Source organism: Schistocerca cancellata, chromosome 5 (genome assembly GCF_023864275.1).
Source record: "Schistocerca cancellata isolate TAMUIC-IGC-003103 chromosome 5, iqSchCanc2.1, whole genome shotgun sequence".
Lineage (NCBI taxonomy): Eukaryota > Metazoa > Arthropoda > Insecta > Orthoptera > Acrididae > Schistocerca > Schistocerca cancellata.
The window spans coordinates 624,345,593-624,372,744 of record NC_064630.1 but is presented as its reverse complement, the minus strand read 5'-3'; the positions used below and the strand labels follow the sequence as shown (position 1 = coordinate 624,372,744).

The 27,152-nt window shown below is 39.0% G+C and overlaps 1 protein-coding gene across 1 annotated transcript in view; it reads left to right on the top strand.

Moving 5' to 3' along the window:
- The first annotated feature begins 7,170 nt into the window (after nucleotides 1–7,170).
- Nucleotides 7,171–27,152, top strand: part of LOC126188725 (protein eyes shut-like) — a 290,275-nt gene continuing 270,293 nt past the window's right edge. Inside the window, exon 1 of the mRNA XM_049930332.1 lies at nucleotides 7,171–7,274. The gene's annotated coding sequence lies outside the window, so the exon portion shown is untranslated. The remainder of the gene's footprint in view (nucleotides 7,275–27,152) is intronic.

Genomic DNA, 27,152 nt, shown 5'->3' with positions numbered 1-27,152 from the left:
ATAAAATGTGGTGACAAAGAAATGTCACCAAATTCTGGCAGTTACATATTAATCACAACCTAAACTTGTCAGTTCACATCTTTGATTTATGTAACAGACTGAATTGAGCAGTATTTGCCATTTGCTCAAATGCATCTGGTATTGACTTGTTAACAATCAAAGCTGCATACTTGGGATATTTCCATTCACCTATGACAAATAGCATCATATTCTGGGGAACCAGTTGCAGGCAAGTAAAGTCTTTATTGCACAGAAGAGAGCCATCAGAATTATGAGTAGAGTGCAACCTAGATGCTTTTAGCCTGCCCGGCTAGCCTCGTGGTATAACGCTCTGCTTCCTGAGCAGGAAGGTGTGCCAATCTCCGGCATGAATTCACCTGGCGAATTAGTGTCAAGGGACGTTGTGCTGGCCAGCCTGTGGATAGATTTTAAGGCAGTTTTTCATCTGTCTCGGTGAATGTGGGCTGGTTCCCCTTATTCTGCCTCAGTTACACTATGTCAGTGCAAACACCATTTCCACGTATGCTTACACCATAATTATTCTACCATGCAAACATTTGGGGTTATACTCATCTGGTATGAGACATTTCTGGGGAGGGGCCTCCAGGGTCCACAGGGGGCCGCACTGCACAATAACCGTGGGTTCGGTATGTGTCAACGGTGGTGTGGGCAGACTGCTGTGGGCTGTTCTGGGTTTGTGAACCACTGAGGGCTATGGCGGGACGAAGCCTCTCCATCATTTCTAGATCCCTGGTTTAATACTTATGAACATACATACATAGATGCTCTTGCAGAAATGTATTTAAACAGTTGGGATCCTCACCATGCTATAACAGCACATTTTTTTCACTAATGTGCTTTGTTAGTAAGAATTGTAGAAGTTACAAAATAAACAGTGCTTATAAAGATTATGATATAAGAAGTAAACATGATATTCCTAAAGACAAAAAATCTCACGATGGCACAGAAAAAAATACTTACAGTTCATGTCAAATCAGTTGTTAGGGTTAGCAGAATGCTTTTCATGTGAATTGGGATGTACACCTTATAATTTGTTCGTGCGATCATTATTACTGCTGTTATCTGTGGCATTATTTGAACAGTTGGACCTCTCTTTTCTTGTATCTGTTTACACACGATTTAGACTGATAGCCTCATGATCATTTACATATGTTTATTACTGCAATAATTTGGCGAGTTCTACATCCTAGATAGAATCACATCAAGGATCCATGAAACTCGAAAATAAATGATAAAATAAATTTTGAAACAAATACTAACAAAGAGATAGAGGGGCTGGCCAGTACTTACCTCAGCTCAGTACAGCCGATAGATGCACAAAAAACAGAACTGAAAATTTACGTTCCTAGCTTTCGGAACAAATGTTCCTTCATCAGGGAGGAGAGAGGGGAAAGAAAGGGAAGAAGGAAAAGTGGATTCAGTTACTCACAACCCAGGTTATGAAGCAACAGGGAAAGGCAAAACAGGGAGGCTAGCAAGGATGGAGGCATGGTTGTCAGAGGGAAGCCAAAGATATTCTACTGTAAGTACTGTGCCAGCTTCAAACCAAAGAGGATGCATACAGAAGTAAAGAGGTATATAGTATAAAGATAAACACAACTATGTAGGATGTCCGCCGCTCGTGGTCTCGCGGTAGCGTTCTCGCTTCCCGAGCACGGGGTCCCGGGTTCGATTCCCGGCGGGGTCAGGGATTTTCACCTGCCTCGAGATGACTGGGTGTTTGTGTTGTCCTCATCATTTCATCATCATCCAGGAAAGTGGCGAAATTGGACTGAGCAAAAGATTGGGCAATTGTACGGGCGCTGATAACCACGCAGTTGAGCGTCCCACAAACCAAATATCATCATCATCTCAACTATGTAGGATGAAAAGATGCATGAGTGGCTAAAGAGGAAAGGGAAAGAGGAGAAGACTGAAGAGTAAATGGGAGTGAGGTTGTTTAACGTAGGTTCAGTCCAGAGGGATGGCGGGATGAAAGGATGTGTTGGAGTGCAAGTTCCCATCTCCGCAGTTCAGAGGGACTGGTGTTGGGTGGGAGAAGCTAAATGGCACATACGGTGTAGCAGGTTCCTAGGTGCCTTGAATTATGCTGGAGGGCATGCTCCGCTACTGGGTATTGGACATCTCCTAGGCGGACAGTTCGTCTGTGTCCATTCATGCACTCAGCCAGTTTAGTTGTCATACCGATGTAAAAGGCTGTGCAGTGCAGGCATGTCAGCTGATAAATGACATGTGTAGTTTCACACGTGGCCCTGCCTTGAATTGTGTATGTTTTACTAGTAGCGGGGCTGGAGTAGGTAGTTGTGGGGGGATGCATGGGGCAGGTTTTGCAGCAGAGTCGGTTACAGCGGTAGGAACCACTGGGTAGAGAAGGTAGTCTGGGAATATTGTAGGGTTTAACAAGGATGTTATGGAGGTTAGGGGGGCGACGAAAGGCAACTCTGGGTGGTGTGGGGAGAATTTTGTCAAGGGATGATCTCATTTCAGGGGTTGACTTGAGAAAGTCATATCCCTGGCAGAGTAATTTGTTGATGTATTCGAGGCCAGGATAATATTGGGTGACAAGGGGGATGCTTCTGTGTGGTCTGGGGGTAGGAACATTGTTGTTGGATGGGGAGGAACGTATTGCTCGGGAGATCTGTTTGTGGACAAGGTCTGCAGGATAGTTGCGGGAGAGGAAAGCAATGGTCAGGTTATTGGTGTAATTGTTGAGGGATTCGTCACTGGAGCAGATACGTTTGCCACAAATACCTAAGCTGTAGGGAAGGGAGCGTTTGATGTGGAATGGATGGCAGCTATCAAAGTGAAGGTACTGTTGTTTGTTTGTGGGTTTGACACGGACAGAGGTGTGGATGTGAGCTTCAACAAGATGAAGGTCAACTTCCAGGAAGGTGGCTTGGGTTTTGGAGAAGGACCAGGTGAAATTCAGATTCGAAAAGGAGTTGAGGTTATGGAGGAAATTAAGGAGTGTTTCTTCACCATGAGTCCAGACCACAAAGATGTCATCTATAAACCTATACCAGGCCAGAGGAAGCAGCTGTTGGGTCTTCAGGAAAGCCTCCCCCATGTGGCCCATGAAAAGGTTGGCATAGGACGGAGCCATCCTGGTACCCATAGCCTGATATCAGTTTACCAGAGCCACCTTCAAAAAAATTTGTAGACCATCAAAAAATACAAGTATGTTTACCATCTCCAAGGTCTCGTCTAGTTTTGTTGTACGAATAGTAAAGCAATTGAAATCGTCAGACTGTGTAAATATATAAGACATATCAAGCAGCATGTTAAAAAAGTGATCAATTGTGTTGTGAACCCCTTAACATAGTGTCTAAATACGTGTATATCTGAGGGATATTTTCCTGATGAGCTTTAAGTATCTAAGGTAGTTCCAGTATATAAAAAGTAGATAAAGGCTCGCTCTCAAGTTACAGGCCAATTTCCGTAGCCTCAGCTAGATACCAACAGTTATGTGTTTACTTTGAAACTCTATGAAGAAATAGTGGATCGCGGCATCACTTTGGGAACAATTTGTCTATTGTTAATGCTATAGACTCTGTAGTCAAAATGCCCACTTAGAATGTTTGAGGATAAATGTTTGTTCAAGTCATTATTTTGTGAGCTAAGCAAATCCTTTGACTGAACAGGGCACACACCACTCCTAGAAAAATGACTTCTAACATTAGATATGGTAGCCTTAAACTATTACAATCATATTTACAGAACCAACTGCAAGTTGTCTGTCTTGGAAAAGAAATGTCCAATATCGAACAAATTAAGGTAAATGTTCCACAGGGATCTGTACAGGGCCCTTTCTTCTTCCTAATAATGATTAATGATCTGCCATCAATTACTAAATCCAAAACAGTGCTGTATGCTGACAATACAATTTTTATTCATAATAGTAAGATTTCAGTAGTCTTAAAACTTGTGTTGCACAGACATCTCAAGCAACCTATTGGTTTAAAACAAATGTATTCTTGTTGAATGAAAACAAAATGCAGCAGATGGTTTTAGTCTAAGAGATAAGCTTCTCTCAGATGATCCAAGTTATGTTAAGTATTTGGGGGTGTATTTAGATGATAAATTACCTTGGGGTCAACATGTACAATCTATTAGTGGTAAGTTGTCAAGAGTGATTTATTTGTTAAGGGACTTATGGATTATGTATCTGGAATGTATGTTTGAACATACTAATTTTCGTTTTTCCAAACCTACATATCATTCGGCATTATTTTATGGGGAAACTCTAGTTGTGTGCATAACATATTTATACTGCAGAAGAAAGCCATTAGAGCAGTTACTGGTTCCCCATATAAGGCCCACTGCAAACCTTTGTTTCGTGGATAAAACATCTTGGCTGTAATAAACTATATGCACTATTTTTAATTTATACAAAGAACATAGGGAAAATGTACACTGTTATAAAGAAACAATAGGTGCGTTTGCACTCCAGACCACAGACTGTCAAAATCACTTAACAGATATGAACTTATGGGGCAGAAATTGTTTAATAAGCTCTTAGGAACTATACAAGATTTATCATAATAAGCATTGAAATGAACACTATATGACTGGTGAGTAGCCCACCCATTTTTTGACGTATAAGAGTTTATCAAATATAATATAAAACTTCAATGTTAATAACTAACCTATTGTTTTCTTTAATTTATCTACTGTATTATATTAGGTGTCAGATGTTTACTATTGCTGTAATTGTAATGGCCTAATGACAATAAATTTATTATTATTATTATTTGCTGAGGAAGTGTTGAAACCTAAGTTAACTGCTATTGACAGAAAACTGTTACTAAAGTTTTTTACGGTTTTATGGGAATCTTTGATCATTTCACTAACTACCTTTAAAGAAACTTGTTCATTATCTTGATTACTTTTTCCTGTCTTTCCTGTTTCCCCCTGATGCCTAGCACATTCTTCTACTAATTTTACTTAAAATAAGGGAAAGAAAACAATCCAGTTGCCTGATGTTTGGCACATAGACACGTGCAAAAGAAAATGTACACTGTCATAGCTAAAGAAACAGTAGGTGCATTTGTACTCCGGACCACAGACTGTCAAAATCACTTAACAGCTATGAACTCATGGGGCACAAATTGTTTAATAAGCTTTTAGGAACTATACAAGATTTATCACAATAAGCACTCAAACAAACACTGTATGACTGGTGAGTAGCACCATACATCAGTGTGCTTTAGGTAAGTGGTTGCATTTCCATTATTTTACATATAGTTCCCTCCAAGATTTTCTTCTCTTAATTTTGTATGACATTTTGATCGTATTGATAATCCATGGTTTAGATGCATTTAATCAATGTACAGCAGTTAATTTATTAGGGAAATAGTTTTCAATATAGGCCATGGATATGTAATAGAATACATTATATTTTCAAATTAAGACAAAGGTTTTGGGCACACCTCTCCTGTCTGTGTTTCAGAAATTCTTGTTGAATTTCTAAATTCCTTTTCCATTTATTGTCCTTGTAGTTTTCCAGTAATTTTTATTTAAGTAATACATTCTGATGATAATCACAATCCATGTAGACCGTTGTTTAAAAAAAGGATGATCCTGCCACTTCCTTGCATATATATACTTGAAAATATAATGTATTTAAAGCAAAACTTACATACAAAAAGGCCACTCATCACTCAAAATCACACAATACACAGCTATGATGTAAGACAAAAATTGGATGTACATGTTTAAAGCACGAACACAAAGCTGTATAGTATCAAACTATACAATACCTTACCAGATACCATTAAACACATACAAAACAATGGTCACTTCAAATCTAAATTGAAGTCGCTCTTGGTTGATCACTGCTTTTACAAAACTAAATTTTTTTTATGGTAACCCAATGTAGTCTCATTAAGAAGAACATTTGTATTTTATCTCTCTGTATATAGTGTAACAACATTTATTTAAGTATTCATCATTAATTGATATATTAATGTGTGTAATTATGTACAGAGGTTTACTATATGTAAAACTGTTAATATTAACATAAAAATCCAAATATCGCTTGCACACTGTGCAGGTGTAGATGAAAATGGATCAATAAATTAATCAATCAAAAATCATTGAATGTCAACAGTTGACCACTGTGGTCTGAGATGCTATAACTATATGAATTACACCATGTCTTTGCAATCTCGATGGTTTACAAAAATTTTGTCAATGGCAGTGTTGCTGGTTCCCATAAAATGTAGTTTTTCACTCAAAATATTTCTTTTTTCTATTTTCTCGGTACTTATCTCGGACTTTCTTTCTATCTTCTGTAGCTGTGTGAATAAATAAAAGGAAAAGATATAAAGACAGGAGAAATATTCTCAGACACAATCAAAAGCTTATAAAGTGTAGTTGCCAACTTACAGTTGAGTATCGTGCTGTATGATCTTGTTGTGACGACGATTCGTAACATCTCAATACTCTTTAATGCCTTGACAAAAAGATCCTAAATTAAAATTTTATTTACTGCTGAATCGTTATGTCCTCTATGTTTTTTTATGCTGGTAGGGAGTTTGTTATGGAAAAAGTGACCAACATTTATTGTAATCCTGTCAGCCGAAGTTGAATGCCTTGTATGTGATAATCATTCCTACATCCTGTGTTATAATTATATAAGTTTCTGTACAAACAAGCGGCACTGTTTATTTTTCTTACATAGTTGTTGCAAGGATAGTTCAAATGTTTAGTTCTCTGGTTAAATATGCTGGGAGCTGCGCATACTCTTTAATTACGATACTGTAGCAATGCACGACAGAAAGAATAGGCTCTGCTGACCAGACAATGGCTTGGTCACTGAAACTGCAAACAATGTTACAGATATGCCCTATCACGGAAAAACGAAATACGTATAAGGTAGTTGTCTTCTTCGAAGTAAAACTAAAACGCGTTTGCGACCTCCCAATCCTTCCCAGCAAACATGCGACTTACGATAGTTGTTGCAAATTATGACATGGGGGACTTGCGATTCAATATAAAAAAAAAAAATTATAGCTATTACATCAGCGTTGGAAATGGGAAGTGCAGAACATTTGTTTGGATTTAAAAACAAAGGCGGAATGAAACACTTTTAAGTCGTAGGAGACACATTTGCATTAACGGGAATGCGTTTTCGAACGTAGTAGGGAACGGTTGTCATGGTAACCAGACCTAGCACACACGTATGTCGCTGTCATCCACTGGTACATAAATAAATAAATAAAGACTGCAATTATTATTTTGGCTGCCTTTTGGTAAGTGAACTTGAGCACATACTATTTATTTTGATGCCTTTTCACAGCAGTAATGTAGGCCTATTGTGAAAATAATTCAAACTACAACTGAAAGTGAGATGTTTGTTTCTTAATATAGCTCTGTTGAACGTTTGACACTTCATTCAGCTAAGAAATTAACAACTTAATCTTCGCGTTTGTTGTGTTTTGAAGTATTTGTTATAAATTCACGATATTAACCCCATATTATTTTGTCTGTGTAGCTGGGGCTAAGTTGACGATCGAAATAGAGACCATGTGTGAGAACGGTAAAAACAATTGTCTGTACGTTTAGAAGAATTTCCACGAATGGTTTTCCCTTTTTTCAAAAGTAATCGCTATAGTATATGAATGCCGATACAGGAACGTAGAAATACACGCGGAATACGATTCCAGCAAGCAAAAGGAAGTACCATATGATACGGTGCTGAACAAGCTTATCACCACTTCGTAAGCATATGTATTAGATAGAGTTCCTATTTCATGTAAGTGCCGTGCAGGATTAAATGAATTCAGTTATAAACATCTGTGACTGTAAATTGCACGATGCATTTCTGGGAAAAATTTTGCTGACTTGTTTTCACGGTGCACTCTCCGAATTTTACGTTTAGAGATTTGTGAGAGACAATACAGAAACTCTATGCGACAAGGTCTTGCGTGTTGTTACGCAGATCGAATTGTTCAAGATTATAGAATAATTATTTATTTTGTAAAATATATGCGCATCACATGTCCTCCGTTTTTTTTATTGTAGAAAGGTCTGCTCTAAAAGGAAGTATTCTCGCACCTATAGTTCTTTTGGGTAAATGCTTGAGCAAAATGATTTCCAGTTTCTTTATTTGTGATTAAAACTTGCTGTAAATACTTGTTTTAGGTGCTCGAAGCGAAACGCTTCTTGTACACTATTTTAAACATTTATTCGATGAATTTCCTTCTACCGCTGGTGCAGCAAAATGTTTATGAAAAAAGTCATAGACTCATTACCGTGAGTCTTAATTCAAACTTGAAGGAAAAAAACTCAAAGGTTACTGTACGCTGGATACGGGAGAAGCTAGTTTCAACTTAAGCTGCTCTTAACATCATAGTTGTGTTGCCTGACAACGCTGCTTGGCATGCTAACATCATCGTAGAGATCGGCCGATGCAACGGAGGCGGACGTGTGTGGTTGCTGTATTTCGGCGCTGAGCATTATCTGATGTTATTCGGGATGGATGTGCGTGAATAAATCTTGAGATAATATTAGGAATATAGCAATGTTTAGACTAAATTATCGAAGTGCGTATGAACTTTGGAAATTGTTATAAATGCGGTTGGCTGATTGTCAGAAGCGAAGCCATAGGATTTCCACCAAGATAGGTTTTGTAAGTGCAAGAACAATGGGCCTGCTGTACTGTATAATTTGAAATTATAGTTTGCACAAGATCAGATATCGGAGCAACGTGAGACGAGTTACTAACTTGAGTAATAGCACTGCCATATAAATCCGTGATGTACGCCAATGACACAACTTGTATCACGTCACATAATGACGTGAACGTTTTCGAACAAATGAACAGCTCTATGAAGGAAAAGTCAACTCAGTGGTTCCATGAAAATAGGTGGACCTTAAATTAATGTGAAACTGAACACAACCTCTTTTCCGTTAGTGATATTAACAATGGACAAAATGAAGTCTACCATTCTGTAAAATTGTTGGGGATGTACCTCGATAGTACTGGAATATCCACACAGAAAAGATCTGTAGTAAGTTGCAAGTTAATATCTCTGTAGAAAGTGAAAGATTGCCTGAGTAAAGGGCTCATGCTTATGGCTTAGGCTGCTATGCCTTTATTCATACACAGTTGCATTATGGAATACTTCTTTGGGGAAACTCTTAGAGTAGCAACAGAGGTTGTCGCTCTGGTAGAAGAAAGCCATTAGATGAATTTTTGGTTTTAGCAACTTAACTTTCTGCAGGCAGTACTTCATTGAGTACAGAATACTTATACAGTCCATGCATGCCAAACAGAATGACCACATGTATGAAAGCAGATCATATGTGTACTCATATAAAACCAGAAACAGGAACTTACTGGACTCTTTTACACTTGTTGCCAAAATATTTTTTGATAGTATACCACATGGCATGAGGACATTACATGAAAGTAAATTTAAAGTAATGGTAGAGACATGTTTGAGAGTAAGAGCATTTTATAACACAGCTGAATTTGTATATAATGAAAAAAGATGATTTTGTTGTTATAATTGTGATTGTAACAAACCAAATTGTAATTTATGTCATACAAGCTGGTTTTGCAATCTGTAATAAAACTAATTATGTTATGAGTACAAGATAAGTAATATCTGTATAATAATATTTTCATTGTTATCCACTTGTATAATCATTTATATAATTATGTATGCACTAACAAAGCAGTGTACAACACAACAGATGTTTACAGACAAATAAATCAATTCTATGTATTTATCACAGTTTAGAAATTCGTAATCACATTGAAAAATGGAAGATTCATACTGTTATTGGTTACCATATAGATGTATGTGGTTCTGAATGTTTTTTTGATAACCATTGATTTAGTTGCAAATTGCTGTCCTGAAGAATTGTGGACTAGTGATTTGTACCCTGGATTTTTTCCCCTCATTGTTTTAATGCAGTGTGTAGTTGCTGACAGTACTTTATATATGAAATCATTTCATGCCACACATAAATTAGAAATTAACTTTAAACTTATAGAGTAAGTCCAAAGGAGACAAAAAGTCAGATGTTAAATCATCTCCACTAGAACATCACTATTAAACCAGAGATATTTTGTATGAATTATGATTGACATATAGACCTAACAAAAGTGAGACAGATACGTCATATATTTATAATATTTGCTTTCCTGTGTGTGATTCAGAGTTGATGCCTGGATTAGTAGTAGTAATAATAATAATAATAATAATACTTTATTCATTTTTGAATGATTCACTTCATTATACAAAACCAGCAATTGATAGATTATGAATCTTGACACATAACACAACAACACATTCTTCTGAAGATATTGTTGATGAACTTGGTGATATCGTTGATGAACTTGGGATAAGATTGCACATAAAACATTGGCTGCTATTTACTTTCTCCTTTTTTCCCAAAACACTTCTTATTCTGTACCTCACTATAATACTCTTCTAATGTGTAGAAAGGTTTTTGTAAAAGGAATGTCTCAAGCTGAAACTTAAGCTTCAGTATAGGAAGGTTCATAAATATTCTTGGCAATGCATTGGAGAATTTTAATATTGCATATTGTGGGCCATTTTCATAGAGCGCTGTTCTTAGACAGTGGATGTATTTCTTTCTTTATTCCTAGTACTGAACTGATAAAAATCAGAATAAATTTTGGGATGCAGTCTTTAAATGAGCAATATAGCTCTTAGATTATATATATGTTTCTTGTGGCCAACACACTGCTTTTGGAAACATGATTCTTTCTACTCAATTTCAAGATGATTCTTATAGGCCTTTATTGAAGGATCAGTACCTTATTGGGATCCTGATTTGGTTTTTACTTCCCACATTTCAATTCCATAGCACAGGTGTGAGGAAAATAAAGCATGGCATGCAGTCCTTAGGAAAACAATCTCTTCGCAAAACATGCTATTCGTATTGATTGTGCAAATATGTTATTAGATAGCTTACTTGTTAAAGAGTTACATTTCAGATTGGAGTGAATAGTTAAACGTTCTTATGTGAATGCCTTCAACAATCATCCATCTGGGATAAAGCAAGTTATTGTGAATCTTTGTAAATTTAAAATAAAATTATAAGAAGTAATAGCCATTCTTACAAATTATTTTTTAAAATCTTGGTTTAATTATAGAAAGTTCCTGTTAGCTGTGTGACGGGCAGCAGAGGGTAGGGTAAATCGGTCTCCATCCTTAACAGCAAATAAGTAACTGCTATTCTGTGATAGACAGAAATTATGATGACAATAAGGAAACGATTATGTGAGGGAGTGAAATACATAGCAGATCTTGTGCGTCTAACAATACCTTTATCAACAGCATAGCTCCTTTACAGTTACTCGTAAGGAATCCAATGATCATTTACTCACATAAAACTCAGTCACGTGAAATCAGATCGAGTAAAAGTTAAATTTGAGGCCAGGATTTTTGGACACTTCCTGGCTACTTAAGCTGTCTTAATAGATGTTAATATTAACTTAACAGGTAATTTTTTAATCTAGAACCCAATGAGTTTGTAAAGTTTTGATAAGAAAAGATATTTTATCATCTTCTCTGACAATAATGCTATCATTCAGGTATCTAATTACTCACTAGATATGAAAATTCCCTATGTTTGGATACTATCCCAGTTCTACAAAAGCTTGTTGCCATGTACTGGGACATATCAGCAGTCAGAGAAACATCACGATTTATTCGCACATGAAGAACTACCATACTAATATTTGTTCACTAAACAGACTCGCCAATGAGAGATATCGACACTTTTACCTGAAAAAACGATTAAGATTACTTAAAGAGATCAAGGCACCAGGTCCTGATAGAATTCAAATTAGAGTTTACATTGAGTGTGGTGTTGAATCGCCCTTTTCCCAGCTCATGCTTATTGAAAATCTCGTGCACAGGATTTCCTCTCTGGAAAAGAGTACAGGTCACTCTTACTTACAAAAAGGATAAAAATTCAGATGTACAGAATTAAAGAACAAGAACACCGGCTGTTGTAGGATGCTAGAGCATATTTTATGATCAAACATTGACATTCAGCAAGCTTCTTTCAAAGAAATAGCATGGATTCTGGAGAAATCACTCATGTGAAACAAAGCTTGCTTTATTCATACATGACATCTCGCAAGCATGAAGCAAGCTGTGTTTAAAATGAGTGATTTTTCCAGAATTTTTCAGTCTGCTTTTGCTCTAGCCTTCACTTCTCAATAATGCGAAGATGTGCTAGAAATGACATGTAGTTTGGAAGGATTACTGAATTTAGGGCACACAATTCGCCAAAGTGGCAATCGGTTTATAGACTTGCATTAAGCTGTTGAACCTTCTTCTAAAGGAACTCCCAGTCAGTCATGCCATATGACTATTTGTGTCACCCAAACAATAGATGCAGGTGGACAGATAGATTCCATTTTCCTAGATTTTCAAAAGGCATTTGATAGTGTGCTACATTAGATTAGATTGGATTAGATTAGATTAATACTAGTTCCATGGATCATGAATACGATATTTCGTAATGATGTGGAACGAGTCAAATTTTCCAATACATGACATAATTAAGTTAATTTAACAACATACTTAAGTTAATATAACAACTTTTTCATTTTTGTGTTTTTTTTATTTTTTTATTAATATTTTTTTTTAAATTTATATCTAAAAATTACTCTATGGAGTAGAAGGAGTTGTCATTCAGAAATTCTTTTAATTTCATCTTAAATACTTGTTGGTTATCTGTCAGACTTTTGATACTATTTGGTAAGTGACCAAAGACTAGTGCCAGTATAATTCACCCCTTTCTGTGCCAAAGTTAGATTTAATCTTGAATAGTGAAGATCATCCTTTCTCCTAGTATTGTAGTTATGCACACTGCTATTACTTTTGAATTGGGTTTGGTTGTTAATAACAAATTTCATAAGAGAGTATATATACTGAGAAGCTACTGTGAATATCCCTAGATCCTTAAATAAATGTCTGCAGGATGATCTTGGGTGGACTCCAGCTATTATTCTGATTACATGCTTTTGTGCAATAAATACTTTATTCCTCAGTGATGAATTACCCCAAAATATGATGCCATATGAAAGCAACGAGTGAAAATAGGCGTAGTAAGCTAATTTACTAAGATGTTTATCACCAAAATTTGCAATGACCCTTATTGCATAAGTAGCTGAACTCAAACGTTTCAGCAGATCATCAATGTGTTTCTTTCAATTTAATCTCTCATCAATGGACACACCTAAAAATTTGGAATATTCTACCTTAGCTACATGCTTCTGATTAAGGTCTATATTTATTAATGGCGTCATACCATTCACTGTACGGAACTGTATGTACTGTGTCTTATCAAAATTCAGTGAGAGTCCGTTTACAAGGAACCACTTAGTAATTTTCTGAAAGACAGTATTGACAATTTCATCAGTTAAGTCTTGTTTGTCAGGTGTGATTACTATACTTGTATCATCAGCAAAGAGAACAAACTTTGCCTCTTCATGAATATAGAATGGCAAGTCATTAATATATACACTCCTGGAAATGGAAAAAAGAACACATTGACACCGGTGTGTCAGACCCACCATACTTGCTCCGGACACTGCGAGAGGGCTGTACAAGCAATGCTCACACGCACGGCACAGCGGACACACCAGGAACCGCGGTGTTGGCCGTCGAATGGCGCTAGCTGCGCAGCATTTGTGCACCGCCGCCCTCAGTGTCAGCCAGTTTGCCGTGGCATACGGAGCTCCATCGCAGTCTTTAACACTGGTAGCATGCCGCGACAGCGTGGACGTGAACCATATGTGCAGTTGATGGACTTTGAGCGAGGGCGTATAGTGGGCATGCGGGAGGCCGGGTGGACGTACCGCCGAATTGCTCAACACGTGGGGCGTGAGGTCTCCACAGTACATCGATGTTGTCGCCAGTGGTCGGTGGAAGGTGCACGTGCCCGTCGACCTGGGACCGGACCGCAGCAACGCACGGATGACCGCCAAGACCGTAGGATCCTACGCAGTGCCGTAGGGGACCACACCGCCACTTCCCAGCAAATTAGGGACACTGTTGCTCCTGGGGTATCGGCGAGGACCATTCGCAACCGTCTCCATGAAGCTGGGCTACGGTCCCGCACACCGTTAGGCCGTCTTCCGCTCACGCCCCAACATCGTGCAGCCCGCCTCCAGTGGTGTCGCGACAGGCGTGAATGGAGGGACGAATGGAGACGTGTCGTCTTCAGCGATGAGAGTCACTTCTGTCTTGGTGCCAATGATGGTCGTATGCGTGTTTGGCGCCGTGCAGGTGAGCGCCACAATCAGGACTGCATACGACCGAGGCACACAGGGCCAATACCCGGCATCATGGTGTGGGGAGCGATCTCCTACACTGGCCGTACACCACTGGTGATCGTCGAGGGGACACTGAATAGTGCACGGTACATCCAAACCGTCATCGAACCCATCGTTCTACCATTCCTAGATCGGCAAGGGAACTTGCTGTTCCAACAGGACAATGCACGTCCGCATGTATCCCGTGCCACCCAACGTGCTCTAGAAGGTGTAAGTCAACTACCCTGGCCAGCAAGATCTCTGGATCTGTCCCCCATTGAGCATGTTTGGGACTGGATGAAGCGTCGTCTCACGCGGTCTGCATGTCCAGCACGAATGCTGGTCCAACTGAGGCGCCAGGTGGAAATGGCATGGCAAGCCGTTCCACAGGACTACATCCAGCATCTCTACGATCGTCTCCATGGGAGAATAGCAGCCTGCATTGCTGCAAAAGGTGGATATACGCTGTACTACATTGTGCATGCTCTGTTGCCTGTGTCTATGTGCCTGTGGTTCTGTCAGTGTGGTCATGTGATGTATCTGACCCCAGGAATGTGTCAATAAAGTTTCCCCTTCCTGGGACAATGAATTCACGGTGTTCTTATTTCAATTTCCAGGAGTGTATTAAGAACAACAAATGACCCAAGACTGACCCTTGTGGAACCCCATTCTTGATAGTTCCCCAGTTTGAGGAATGTGCTGATCTTTGCATATTATGAGAACTACTTATTTCAACTTTCTGCACTCTTCCAGTTAGGTACGAATTAAACCATTTGTGCACTGTCCCACTGATGCCACAATACTTGAGCTTGTCTAGCAGAATTTCATGATTTACACAATCAAAAGCCTTTGAGAGATCACAAAAAATCCCAATGGGTGGTGTTCGGCTATTCAGATCATTCAAAATTTGATTGGTGAAAGCATATATGGCCTTTTTCTGTTGAAAAACCTTTCTGGAAACCAAACTGACATTTTGTTAGTACTTCATTGTTACAGATATGTGAAGCTACTCTTGAATACATTACTTTCTCAAAAATTTTGGATAAACCTGTTAGAAGGGAGATCAGACGGTAATTGTTGACATCAGATCTATCCCCCTTTTTATGCAAAGGTATAACAATAGCATATTTCAGTCTATCACGGAAAATGCCCTGTTCCAGAGAGCTATTACACAGGTGGCTGAGAATCTTACTTATCTGTTGAGAACAAGCTTTTAGTATTTTGCTGGAAATGCTGTCAATTCCATGTGAGTTTTTGCTTTTAAGCAAGTTTATTATTTTCCTAATTTCAGAGGGAGAAGTGGGTGAGATTTCAATTGTATCAAATTGGATAGGTATGGCCTCTTCCATTAACAGCCTAGCATCTTCTAATGAACACCTGGATCCTACTATATCCACAACATTTAGAAAATGATTATTAAAAATATTTTCAACTTCTGACTTTTTGTTCGTAAAGTTTTCATTCAATTTGGTGGTAATACTGTCTTCCTGTGCTCTTGGTTGACCTGTTTCTCTTTTAATAATATTCCAAATTGTTTTAATTTTATTATCAGAGTTGCCGATTTCAGACATGATACACATTCTTCCAACACTAGCCCCGCGAAACAATCATGTGGAATACATTTGCAAATGTATTATTGCCTTGACGAATGTCTGATTAATATTAGGTTGGTGCATAAGTTTGTAGCATTTTTGTTTTGCATGTTGGTATTCCGGTTGCTATGGGCTTATTTATCAATTGTCATTTTTTATTTATATTTCACTGTTGGTATTTGAGTTTACATATTGTCATTCAGAGATAGTGAGTGTATTTTTAGATGTCAGAAAATGGAGTGCTAAGTGGAGAAATTGGGAACATTTCCAGCGTATTCTACTGTTTGAGTTCAATAGAGGGATGACGGCAGCAGAGACAGCCAGAAATATTTGTGCCAAGTATGGGGATAGTTTTGACATTATTGACTCTCCATGTCTAGGAAGACCTTTAAGATTTGATGAAGATTGTTTAAACACATTAATCCACAATGATCCTCGTCAGTGTATTTGAGAACTGGCAAATGTGTTGAACTGTGATCATTCCAACATTGTGTGACATTTGCATGCAATGGAGAACATTCAAAAATTGAATGTTTGGGTACTGCATGCTGTTAGCCAAAATCACAAAATTCAGCGATTAGCCATATGTGCTTGCTTATCACTAATTGGCTTGTGAACAATACCAATCATTCCTATCCTGTGTTGTTACTAGTGATGAGAAATTGTGTCTTTATACTAATTCAAGGAATACTAATTCAAGGAAAAGAAAGGAATGGTCATTCTCAAACAAAGGAGCAACTCCCCCTACAAAGTCTTGCTGCACAAATCCTTAAAAGATAATGTTATACATCTGGTAGAACGGCAGTGATGTGGTGTAGTATGAATTGCTTCCCTGTGTGTAACCATTACTGCTGATATTTAGTGTCAACCGTTGAGACATATTGCAGACTCAATCCACGAACAATGACCAGGAAGTCTGTGTGAAATGATGCTACTCCACAATAACACCCGCCTGTGTCCACCTATACTGACAAAAACCACTTTCTGGGAATTGGGTTGGGAGGTCATTCTGCACCCACATTACTCACCTGAACTTGAGCCCTCAGATTTTCATCTTTTCTGCTCTCTATCAAACAACCTTCAAGAAACTTCCCTTCCAGATGAAAGTGCACTCTGAATATGGCTCAATGAGTTCTTTGCTTCAAAACTACGTGATTTCTATAGTCACGGAATTGAAAAGCTACCACACCATTGACACACTGTTGTAAATAGTGAAAGAGAATATATTATTGACGACTAAAAGTCTCTGTTATGTGTGTCTGTTGTGTTTATTCAACTTATGGAAAAACGCCACAAACTTATGCACCAACCCAATAGAACCAAGTACCTTATAGTGGATGGTGAATGTTCTACAAAAATAAAAGTAACATCAACAGCGTATAATAGGGCCTCTAAACTAAGACTGAATCAACAATCACGACCAGAGGACCACATGGTGCTCATCAGCAGATTTGTCACCCTTTGTCATATGTCATCATATAGGTGCGGTAAGAAGGGGCATGGAGATAGCACAGCACTTTCTTGGGTGATGTATTTCCCCAGAGCTGCTGCTTCTCATTCAAATAACACATGGCTGAGTGGACCCCGTTCCAGTCGTCCCACTAAAGAAACATTCGTGGCAGCACTGCGAACTGAACCCAGGTACTCCATGTTGCAGTAGATGTGCTGACCACTTGACTATGGAGGCAGGTGATAAGACCTCCGATGCTCTCAGTGTACATAAATGATGTTCATATAAGATCAGTAGCACTATAAAATTGTTTGCTGACAATCCAGTTGTCTAAAGGAAAGTACTGCCATAAAACAATTGTAAGGATCTGCAGCAAGACTTGGATTAAAATTTCTGACTGCTGTAATGTATTGATGCTCTCTTTAAAATTGGATAAATGTAAGATTATATCTATAACAAAGAGAAGAAAACCCTATACCACCTCAGTAGAAAAACTAGTGGTGAACATCTTGAGCAAGTACCATTGTTTCGTATTTAGTGGTCATACTAAGAGGTGATATTAAATTGGATGAACAAGTGAAGGCAGTATTAGGGAGGCCAAATGGAAGACAGATTTTCTGGCAGAGATTTGGGAAAATACAATGCATCCACAAAGAAAATCACATACAAGTGACTTGTGTGACCAGTTCTAGAGCACTGTTCCTGTATTTGGAGTCAGTATCAAGTAGGCGTGATAATGATCAGTCAGAAAATTGAGGAACCCCCTGTTAGGACCATAACATGTTTATATAGCCCATAGGAAAGTGTAACATAATTGCTTAAATGGTAATGGTTGAAAGAAAAAGATATTCTGACGAGAGCCTATTAGTTAAACGTAGACCACCTGTGTTCAAAGAAGACTGTGATGACTGTGCTGTGACCATTGTTTACCTCTTGTAGAGAGAATGAGAAACAGATAAGACACATTTGGGCTCATGCAGAAGCATATAGACATTCATTTTTCCCTCATTGTGTACACTAATAAAATAGGAAATAAAATTTAAAGTATTGGTATGATTGGTAAGAAGAGACGGACAGGACAGCATATCACAGTGTACCAGTCTTCCTCACCAAGTAGGTATGTGTATAGGAGACGGCATGTAGAATACTAATGTGATCCATTCTGGAGTACTGCTCAAATGTTTGGGATGCCCACCAGATCAGATTAAAGGAGGAAATTGAAGAAATTCAAGGGTAGGCTGCTAGATTTGTTACCTGTAGGTTTGATCAACATGCAAATGTTAGAGAGATGCTTTGAGAACTCAAATGGGTATCCCTATATGAAAGACTACATTCTTTTCAAGGAACACTGTTGAGTAAATTTAGAGAACCTGCTTTTGAATCTGGTTTCAGAATGATTCTACTACTGCCAACTTACATTTTGTGTAAGGACCACAAAGATGTGATAAAAGAAATTAAGACTTTTATGGAGGCATATAGACAGACATTTTTCCCTCACTCGATTCGTGAGTGGCACAGAAAGGGAAATGACTAGTAGTAGTACAATGTGCCCCCTGCCAGTTGTAGAATATAATAACCAATTGACTAATAAAGAATAGTTACCACCTGTTTTATGGCTCCTTCCTCTCAGTCAAACTGATAAGAGCTGTTCTCAATGGGGCAATGCATAGTGGAATGGAACTGTGCAAAGTAAGACAACATGATAGTCTTTAAGTAAATTCAATGAGAAGTACTTGAAACTGCAAAATTTGAAGAACATAGCTGCTTGAGTAACTTGTCTCTGTGTCACTACATCTCAGGAGCACATTATCCAACACGATATGAGAGCTTTTGCTTTTAACAATGGGGAGAAAATTGTAAGCACTGCCAATAAACCACATATAAAAAAGGTGCTTTTTTATACTTATATAGGCCTATGTGTGTATTTGCAGTACCGTGAATATAGCCTCATCTTCTTCAGAAATAGTTACTGATAAATGACAAAAGTTAATAACATGTCAGACTTCTAAACCATGCTTTACCTAAATCAGAATCCAGTTTTTTATTGCACACTAGTAACTAGACACACAGAGCTATTATATATTTATCCTCATTGAGTACATCAAAGTAATCTTATCATTTCAATGTTACGAACCAAGAACAACTTATTGGAGCAAATAAATTCAAAGTTCTAGTTCTCCATCATCTTAGGATTACTTCAGCTATTACAAGCTAACTGTTGGAGTGATGTATTAGTACACCATTGCTGGCTGAAATAACTGAGTAAGATCCTTCTGCTCCTGAATTCTGCAGTCCAGTGCACATGAAACCAGGTGCTCTGAAGCTGACAAAGTATTGCCATCAATGCAATGCCTGATGCATTCAGGGACTACCGTAACAGAATGTTGTCAAGTGATCTTTTACAGAACCCAAAGAAATTCTGATTGTATTTAAACGTTGTTGGTGGCACCAGAGTTAGTATCCAGACCCTAACGAATGAGACAGGAAGTGGCATTGATGGTAGCAAAGCAAAAGCTGAAATGCTTAACACAATTTTCAAATGTTCCATTACAAAGAAAACCCAGGAGAATTGCCTCAATTCAATCCTTGTACCACTGAAATGCTGAATGAAATAACTATTAGTGTCGGTGATGTTGAGAAACAGCTGAAATCACTAGGTGGAACAAATCTCTTAAGCTCCGATGGAATCCCTGTCAGATTCCATCAGGGGATAGTGAATGCTGTGGGTGGGGCTCATGCAGTACACATTTCTGCTGCTAGGCATGTAAAGTGCAACTCATTCTGCCTCGTTCTGTTCTTCTGCAGTGATTTTTTTTTCTAGCACTGTTTTATTCTTTTCTCGTTTTTTATGATGGCAAGTTTAACTGAGCAACGTGCAGCTGTGAAATTTTGTTTTCAACTCAGTAAGTATGCTGCTGAAACTGTCTTAATTTTGAAAGCAAGTTACCAAATTATGCTATGGGAAAAACCTAAGTGTATGAGAGGTTTGCTCAATTTAAAAATGACAACATGTCGATTGATAGCAGACCTCATTCTGGTCTGTCCATTAACTGTCTGAATCGACGAAACTATGAAAAAAATTGAGAGCTTATGCTCACAGACCATTGACAGACAACTGATCAATTGCCAGAGACTAGTGAGTTATCTTGGAGCTTGGTTCAGTGAATTTTAACAGAACCCTTGGGAATGAAAAGGGTTTCTGCCAAGTTTGTTCCTCAGTTTCTGACAATTGAAAGGAATGACAAGTTAAAACATTTCGTGCTTTGAAAGAACAGCTTGAAACTGATCCAGATTTTCTGTCAAAGGTTACTTGTGATGATTCAGGGTTCTATGGTTATGACTCGGAAACAAAGCAATATTCAAGCCAATGGAAGACATCATCATCACCCCATCCAAAAAATGTCATCAAGTCAAATCAAACATCAGAAAATGCTGATTTGCGTTTTTGATGCTAAGGATCGTTCATAGTTTGTTTGCCCAGGTCAAATCATCAATCAAAACTTTTATTTGGAATTTTTAAGAAGATTGTACAACAGTGTTTGTCAAAAAGACCTAATTTGTGGCATACAAGAGACTGGTTTTTCCACCACGACAAGGCACCTGCACACACAACCATCTCTGTTAGACAGTTTTTGGCTAAACATGGCATGGTTCCACTGCCCCCCGTTCCTTACTTGCCTGAACTGGCTCTGTGCGACTTAACTTAATATACAACATGAACAGCAAGGGTCCCAACGCACTTCTTGGGGCACACCCAAAGTTACCCTGGGACACACACAAAGTTACTTCTACATTCTGGTGATGACTCTCCATCCAAGATAACATGCTGTGCCCTTGCTACCAAAAAAGCCTCAGACCAGTCACAAATTTCACTTGATACCCAATATTATCGCACTTTTGACAATAAGCGTAGGTGTGGTACTGAGTCAAATGTTTTTCAACAAAACCAAGAGATACTGCATCTACCTGGTAGCCTTGATCCAAAGCTTTCAGTATGTCACATGTGAAAAGTACAAGTTGGGTTTCAAACTATTGATGTTTTCAAAATCCATGCTGGTTAGCATTAGGAGCTCATTCTGATCAAGATACCTCACTCACTATGTTTGAGCTCAGAATATGTTCTAAAATTTTACAACAAATCCATGTCAAGCATATGGCAAATGTATTAGGGACAAATGTATTAGTTGTATGTTGTTGTTGTGGTCTTCAGTCCTGAGACTGGTTTGATGCAGCTGTCCATGCTACTTTATCCTGCGCAAGCTTCTTCATCTCCCAGTACCTACTGCAACATACATCCTTCTGAATCTGCTTAGTGTATTCATCTCTTGGTCTCCCCCTACGATTTTTACCCTCCACACTGCCCTCCAATACTAAATTGGTGATCCCTTGATGCCTCAGAACATGTCCTACCAACCGATCCCTTCTTCTGGTCAAGTTGTGCCACAAACTTCTCTTCTCCCCAATCCTATTCAATACTTCCTCATTAGTTATGTGATCTACCCATCTAATCTTCAGCATTCTTCTGTAGCACCACATTTCGAAAGCTTCTATTCTCTTTTTGTCCAAACTATTTACCGTCCATGTTTCACTTCCAGACATGGATGGCTACACTCCATACAAATACTTTCAGAAACGACTTCCTGACACTTAAATCTATACTCGATGTTAACAAATTTCTCTTCTTCAGAAACGCTTTCCTTGCCATTGCCAGTCTACATTTTATATCCTCTCTACTTCGACCATCATCAGTTATTTTGCACCCCAAATAGCAAAACTCCTTTACTACTTTAAGTGTCTCATTTCGTAATCTAATACCCTCAACATCACCCGACTTAATTTGACTACATTCCATTATCCTCGTTTTGCTTTTGTTGATGTTCATCTTATATCCTCCTTTCAAGACACCATCCATTCCGTTCAACTGCTCTTCCAAGTTCTTTGCTGTCTCTGACAGAATTACAATGTCATCGGCGAACCTCAAAGTTTTTATTTCTTCTCCACGGATTTTAATACCTACTCCGAATTTTTCTTTTGTTTCCTTTACTGCTTGCTCAATATACAGATTGAATAACATCGGGGAGAGGCTACAACCCTGTCTCACTCCCTTCCCAACCACTGCTTCCGTTTCATGTCCCTCGTTGTAATGGAGAGTATTTTGGAAGGGATAAGGTTGTTTTGCAAACAGTTTGAAAATATATAGCTTCTAAAAAATAATTCTAGTTTTTTTGGATACCCCCTTGTATATTGAATTTGTGGTTGAATAAGTCCCTCTTCTAACTATAATCTATTGTAGGTCCCTTAAACAAAAAACCGTGCCCAGTTCTTGGAAAAAGGCACAAGTCACACCTGTCTACAACAAGGATTGTAGAAGTGATCCACAAAACTACCACCCAAAATGCTTGACATTGATTTGTTGTAAAATTTTAGAACATATGCTGAGCTCAAACATAGTGAGTGAGGTATCTTGATCAGATTGAGCTCATAATGCCAGCCAGCAAGGTTTTTGAAAACATCAATCATTTGAAACCCAACTCGTACTTTTCACACGTGTTATAGTGGAAGCTTTGGATCAAGGCTACCAGGTAGATGCAGTGTTTCTTGGTTTTGTTGAAAATCATTTGACTCAGTACCACATGCATGCTTATTGTCAAAAGTACGATAATATTGGGTATCAAGTGAAATTTGTGACTGGATTGAGGCCTTTTTGGTAGCAAGGACACAGCATGTTATCTTGGATGGAGAGTCATCACCAGAATGTAGAAGTAACTTTGTGCGTGCCCCAGGGTAACTTTGGGTGTGCCCCAGGGAAGTGCATTGGGACCCTTGCCATTCATGTTGTATATTAATTACCTTGCAGATAATAGGAATAGTAAAATCAGAGTTTTTGCAGATGATACAGTTATCTACAATGAACTACTGTCTGAAAGAAGCTGCATAAATATTCAGTCAGATATTGATAAGATTTCAATTTGGTGCAGAGATTGGCAATTTTCTCTATGTTCAGAAATGTGAAATTTTGCGTTTCACAGAATGAAAAAAAGTAATATCCTATGACTATAATATCAATGAGCCAATGTTGCAATCAGCCAACTCGTAAAAGTACCTGGGTATAATGCTTTGTAGGATATGCAATGGAATGATCACATAGGTTCAATCGTGGGTGTAGCTGGTGATAAACTTCGGTTTATTGGTGGAGTACTGGGGAAGTGCAATCAGTCTGTAAAGGAGATAGCTTACAAATCACTTGTGACACTGGTTCTAGAATATTGCTCAAGTGTGGGGGACCCATACCAGATAGGACTAACAGAAGGCAGCATGAATGGTCACTGGTTTATTTAATTCATGGGTGGAACTGAACTGGAAAACTCATGAAGATAGATGTAAACTATCTGGAGAAAGTCTATTAACAAAGGTTCAGGAACTGGCTTTAAATGTTTACTCTAGGAGTTATTGAACGCAGTTTTCCGAAATTCCTTCACCAGGGAAGACGAATAGAATATTCCAAAATTTGAAACACGAACAGCTGCTAGAATGAGTTTCTTAGAAGTAGATACCTTAGGGGTTGCAAAGCAACTCAAATCGCTTGATACGGGCAAGTCTTCAGGTCCAGATTGTATACCGATTAGGTTCCTTTCAGATTACGCTGATACAATAGCTCCCCACTTAGCAATCATATACAACCACTCGCTCACCGATAGATCTGTACCTACAGATTGGAAAATTGCGCAGGTCGCACCAGTGTTTAAGAAGGGTAGTAGGAGTTATCCATCAAACTACAGACCTATATCATTGCCGTTGGTTTGCAATAGGGTTTTGGAGCATATACTGTATTCAAACATTATGAATCACCTCGAAGGGAACGATCTATTGATACGTAATCAGCATGGTTTCAGAAAACATCTTTCTTGTGAAACGCAGCTGCCTCTTTATTCGCACGAAGTAATGGCCACTTTTGACAGGGGATCTCAAGTTGATTCCGTATTTCTAGATTTCCGGAAAGCTTTTGACACCGTTCCTCACAAGCGACTTCTAATCAAGCTGTGGGCCTATGGGGTATCATCTCAGTTGTGCGACTGGATTCGTGATTTCCTGTCAGAAAGGTCGCAGTTCGTAGTAATAGACAGCAAATCATCGAGTAAAACTGAAGTGATATCAGGTGTTCCCCAGGGAAGCGTCCTGGGACCTCTGCTGTTCCTGATCTATATAAATGACCTGGGTGACAATCTGAGCAGTTCTCTTAGATTGTTCACAGATGATGCTGTAATTTACTGTCTAGTAAGGTCATCCGAAGACCAGTATCAGTTGCAAAGTGATTTAGAAAAGATTGCTGTATGGTGTGGCAGGTGGCAGTTGACGCTAAATAACGAAAAGTGTGAGGTGATCCACATGAGTTCCAAAAGAAATCCATTGGAATTTGATTACTCGATAAATAGTACAATTCTCAAGGCTGTCAAGTCAACTAAGTACCTGGCTGTTAAAATTACAAAAAACTTCAGTTGGAAAGACCACATAGGTCATATTGTGGGGAAGGCAAGCCAAAGGTTGCCTTTCATTGGCAGGACACTTAGAAGATGCAGCAAGTGCACTAAAGAGAAAGAGCTTACACTACACTCATTCGTCCTCTGTTAGAATATTGCTGCGTGGTGTGGGATCCTTACCAGATGGGATTGACGGAGGACATCGAAAGGATGCAAAAAGGGCAGCTTGTTTTGTATTATCACGTAATAGGGGAGAGAGTGTGGCAGATATGATACGCGAGTTGGGATGGAAGTCATTAAAGCAAAGACATTTTTCGTCGCGGCGAGATCTATTTACAAAATTTCAGTCACCAACTTTCTCTTCCGAATGTGAAAATATTTTGTTGAGCCCAACCTACATAGGTAGGAATGATCATCAAAATAAAATAAGAGAAATCAGAGCTCGAACAGAAAGGTTTAGGTGTTTGTTTTTCCCGCGCGCTGTTTGGGAGAGGAATGGTAGGGAGATAGTATGATTGTGGTTTGATGAACCCTCTGCCAAGCACTTAAATGTGAATTGCAGAGTAGTCACGTAGATGTAGATATTACAACCCCTTACATATGGCTCATGTAGGGGTCGTGAGGATAATATCAGGATAATTACTGCACACACAGAGGCATTCAAACAATCATTCTTCCTGTGTTCCATTCACGAATGGAACAGGAAGAAACCCTGAGACAATGGGATGTACCCTCTGCCATGCACCTCATGGTGGTTAGCAGAGTATAGATGTAGATGTAGAATGCAGATGCCATCTCTCATTCTTAAATATGACTTCTTCAATGGAATCTATGTGGCATCAGACGACATAGGGTGAAACAGCAGCTGCTTCTATGTTCAAAATTCCCAGCTGTTTTGTGCTTCTATGAAATGAAAATATGGACTCAAGACTGTGTGTTACTATCAACCTTCCAGTGTGGAGGGTGGGGGGATGTGGGTTAGAAGGGAAATGAATAGGTTAGCGGAGCTTTGGACCAGGGGGATTTCTAGAGTGCAGGACATGCTGGAGAGACGATTTCCATCTGTGTAGTTCAGAGACATTAGTTCTGGAAGAAAGTATCCAAATGGCCAGCATAGTGAAGCAGCTGTTGAAGTCATTTGTGTTGTGGTTTGCAACATGTTCAAAAAGTGGATGGTGAAGCCTGCGGTTTGCCGTAGTTTTGTTGTGGCCTTTCACATGAGTAGACAGCTGGTTACTTGTCATGCTCACATAGGATATTGTACAGCAGTTTCAGTGTAGCTGAAACCTGTCTGCTTTCATATATGGCCCTGATGTTTAGTGGGTAGGAAATGACTGTGATTGGACTGCAGTAGGATGTGGTGGGTCAGTGTATGGGACTGGTCTTGCACCTGGGCTGACCACAAGGGAATGATACATGAGGTGCAGGATAAGATTGGGAATAGGGAGGGATGAGGATAACCTGTAGGTTGGGTGGGCAGCGGACAGTACTTTGGGGTTTGGGAGTAGGATTTTGGGTAGGATATCCCTCTTCTCAGGGCACAGTGATGTGTAGTTGAAGTCCTGTTGGAGGATGTGGTTGAGCTTTTCAAGGTTAGGGTGACACTGGGTGATTAGGTGAGTGCTGGTCAGTGGCTGGTTAACAGCTTTATTAGTTCCAAGAGGAGAAGATGGCAATGGAGATTTGTTTATGGATAAGGGGGATAGAATGTGGATAGATGTATTTATGGAGCTATGGGAGAGGTGAGCTTTGACTTCTAGGAAGATGGTTTGATGGGTTGAGAAGGAAGCAGATTTGGGAATAGGTGTTGAGATTATGAACGAGAGGACAAAAGCTGTCCTTGTTGTGAGTCCAGATCATGAAAATGTCATTAGTGAATCTGAACCAGACAAGTGGTTTTAGTGTTGAGTTGGTTGGTAGGATTCTTCCAGATGGCCCATAAATAAGTTGGCATGGGATGGTGCCATGCAAGTACCCATGGCAATACTATGGACTTTTTTGTAGATTTTGCATCCAATTAGGCAAGAGGTGGCAGATTTAGTGTCGGGGTCATTGAGAAATGTAGTATTCCATGGGGGATGTTGGTGTACAAGGACATCACATCCACAGTGACCAACAAGGGGTCTGGTGGCAATGGGACAGGAGCTGTGGAGTGGTGGTGTAGAAAGTGAGCAGCGTCTTGAATGGGGGCTGAGAGGCTACGGACAGTAGCTTGGAAGTGTTGGGCAGCATTGTAAACAGCCACAATGGGATGACCAATAGGGAGACCTGCGGGTCTGGGTTTATGGAGTTGGGGGAGT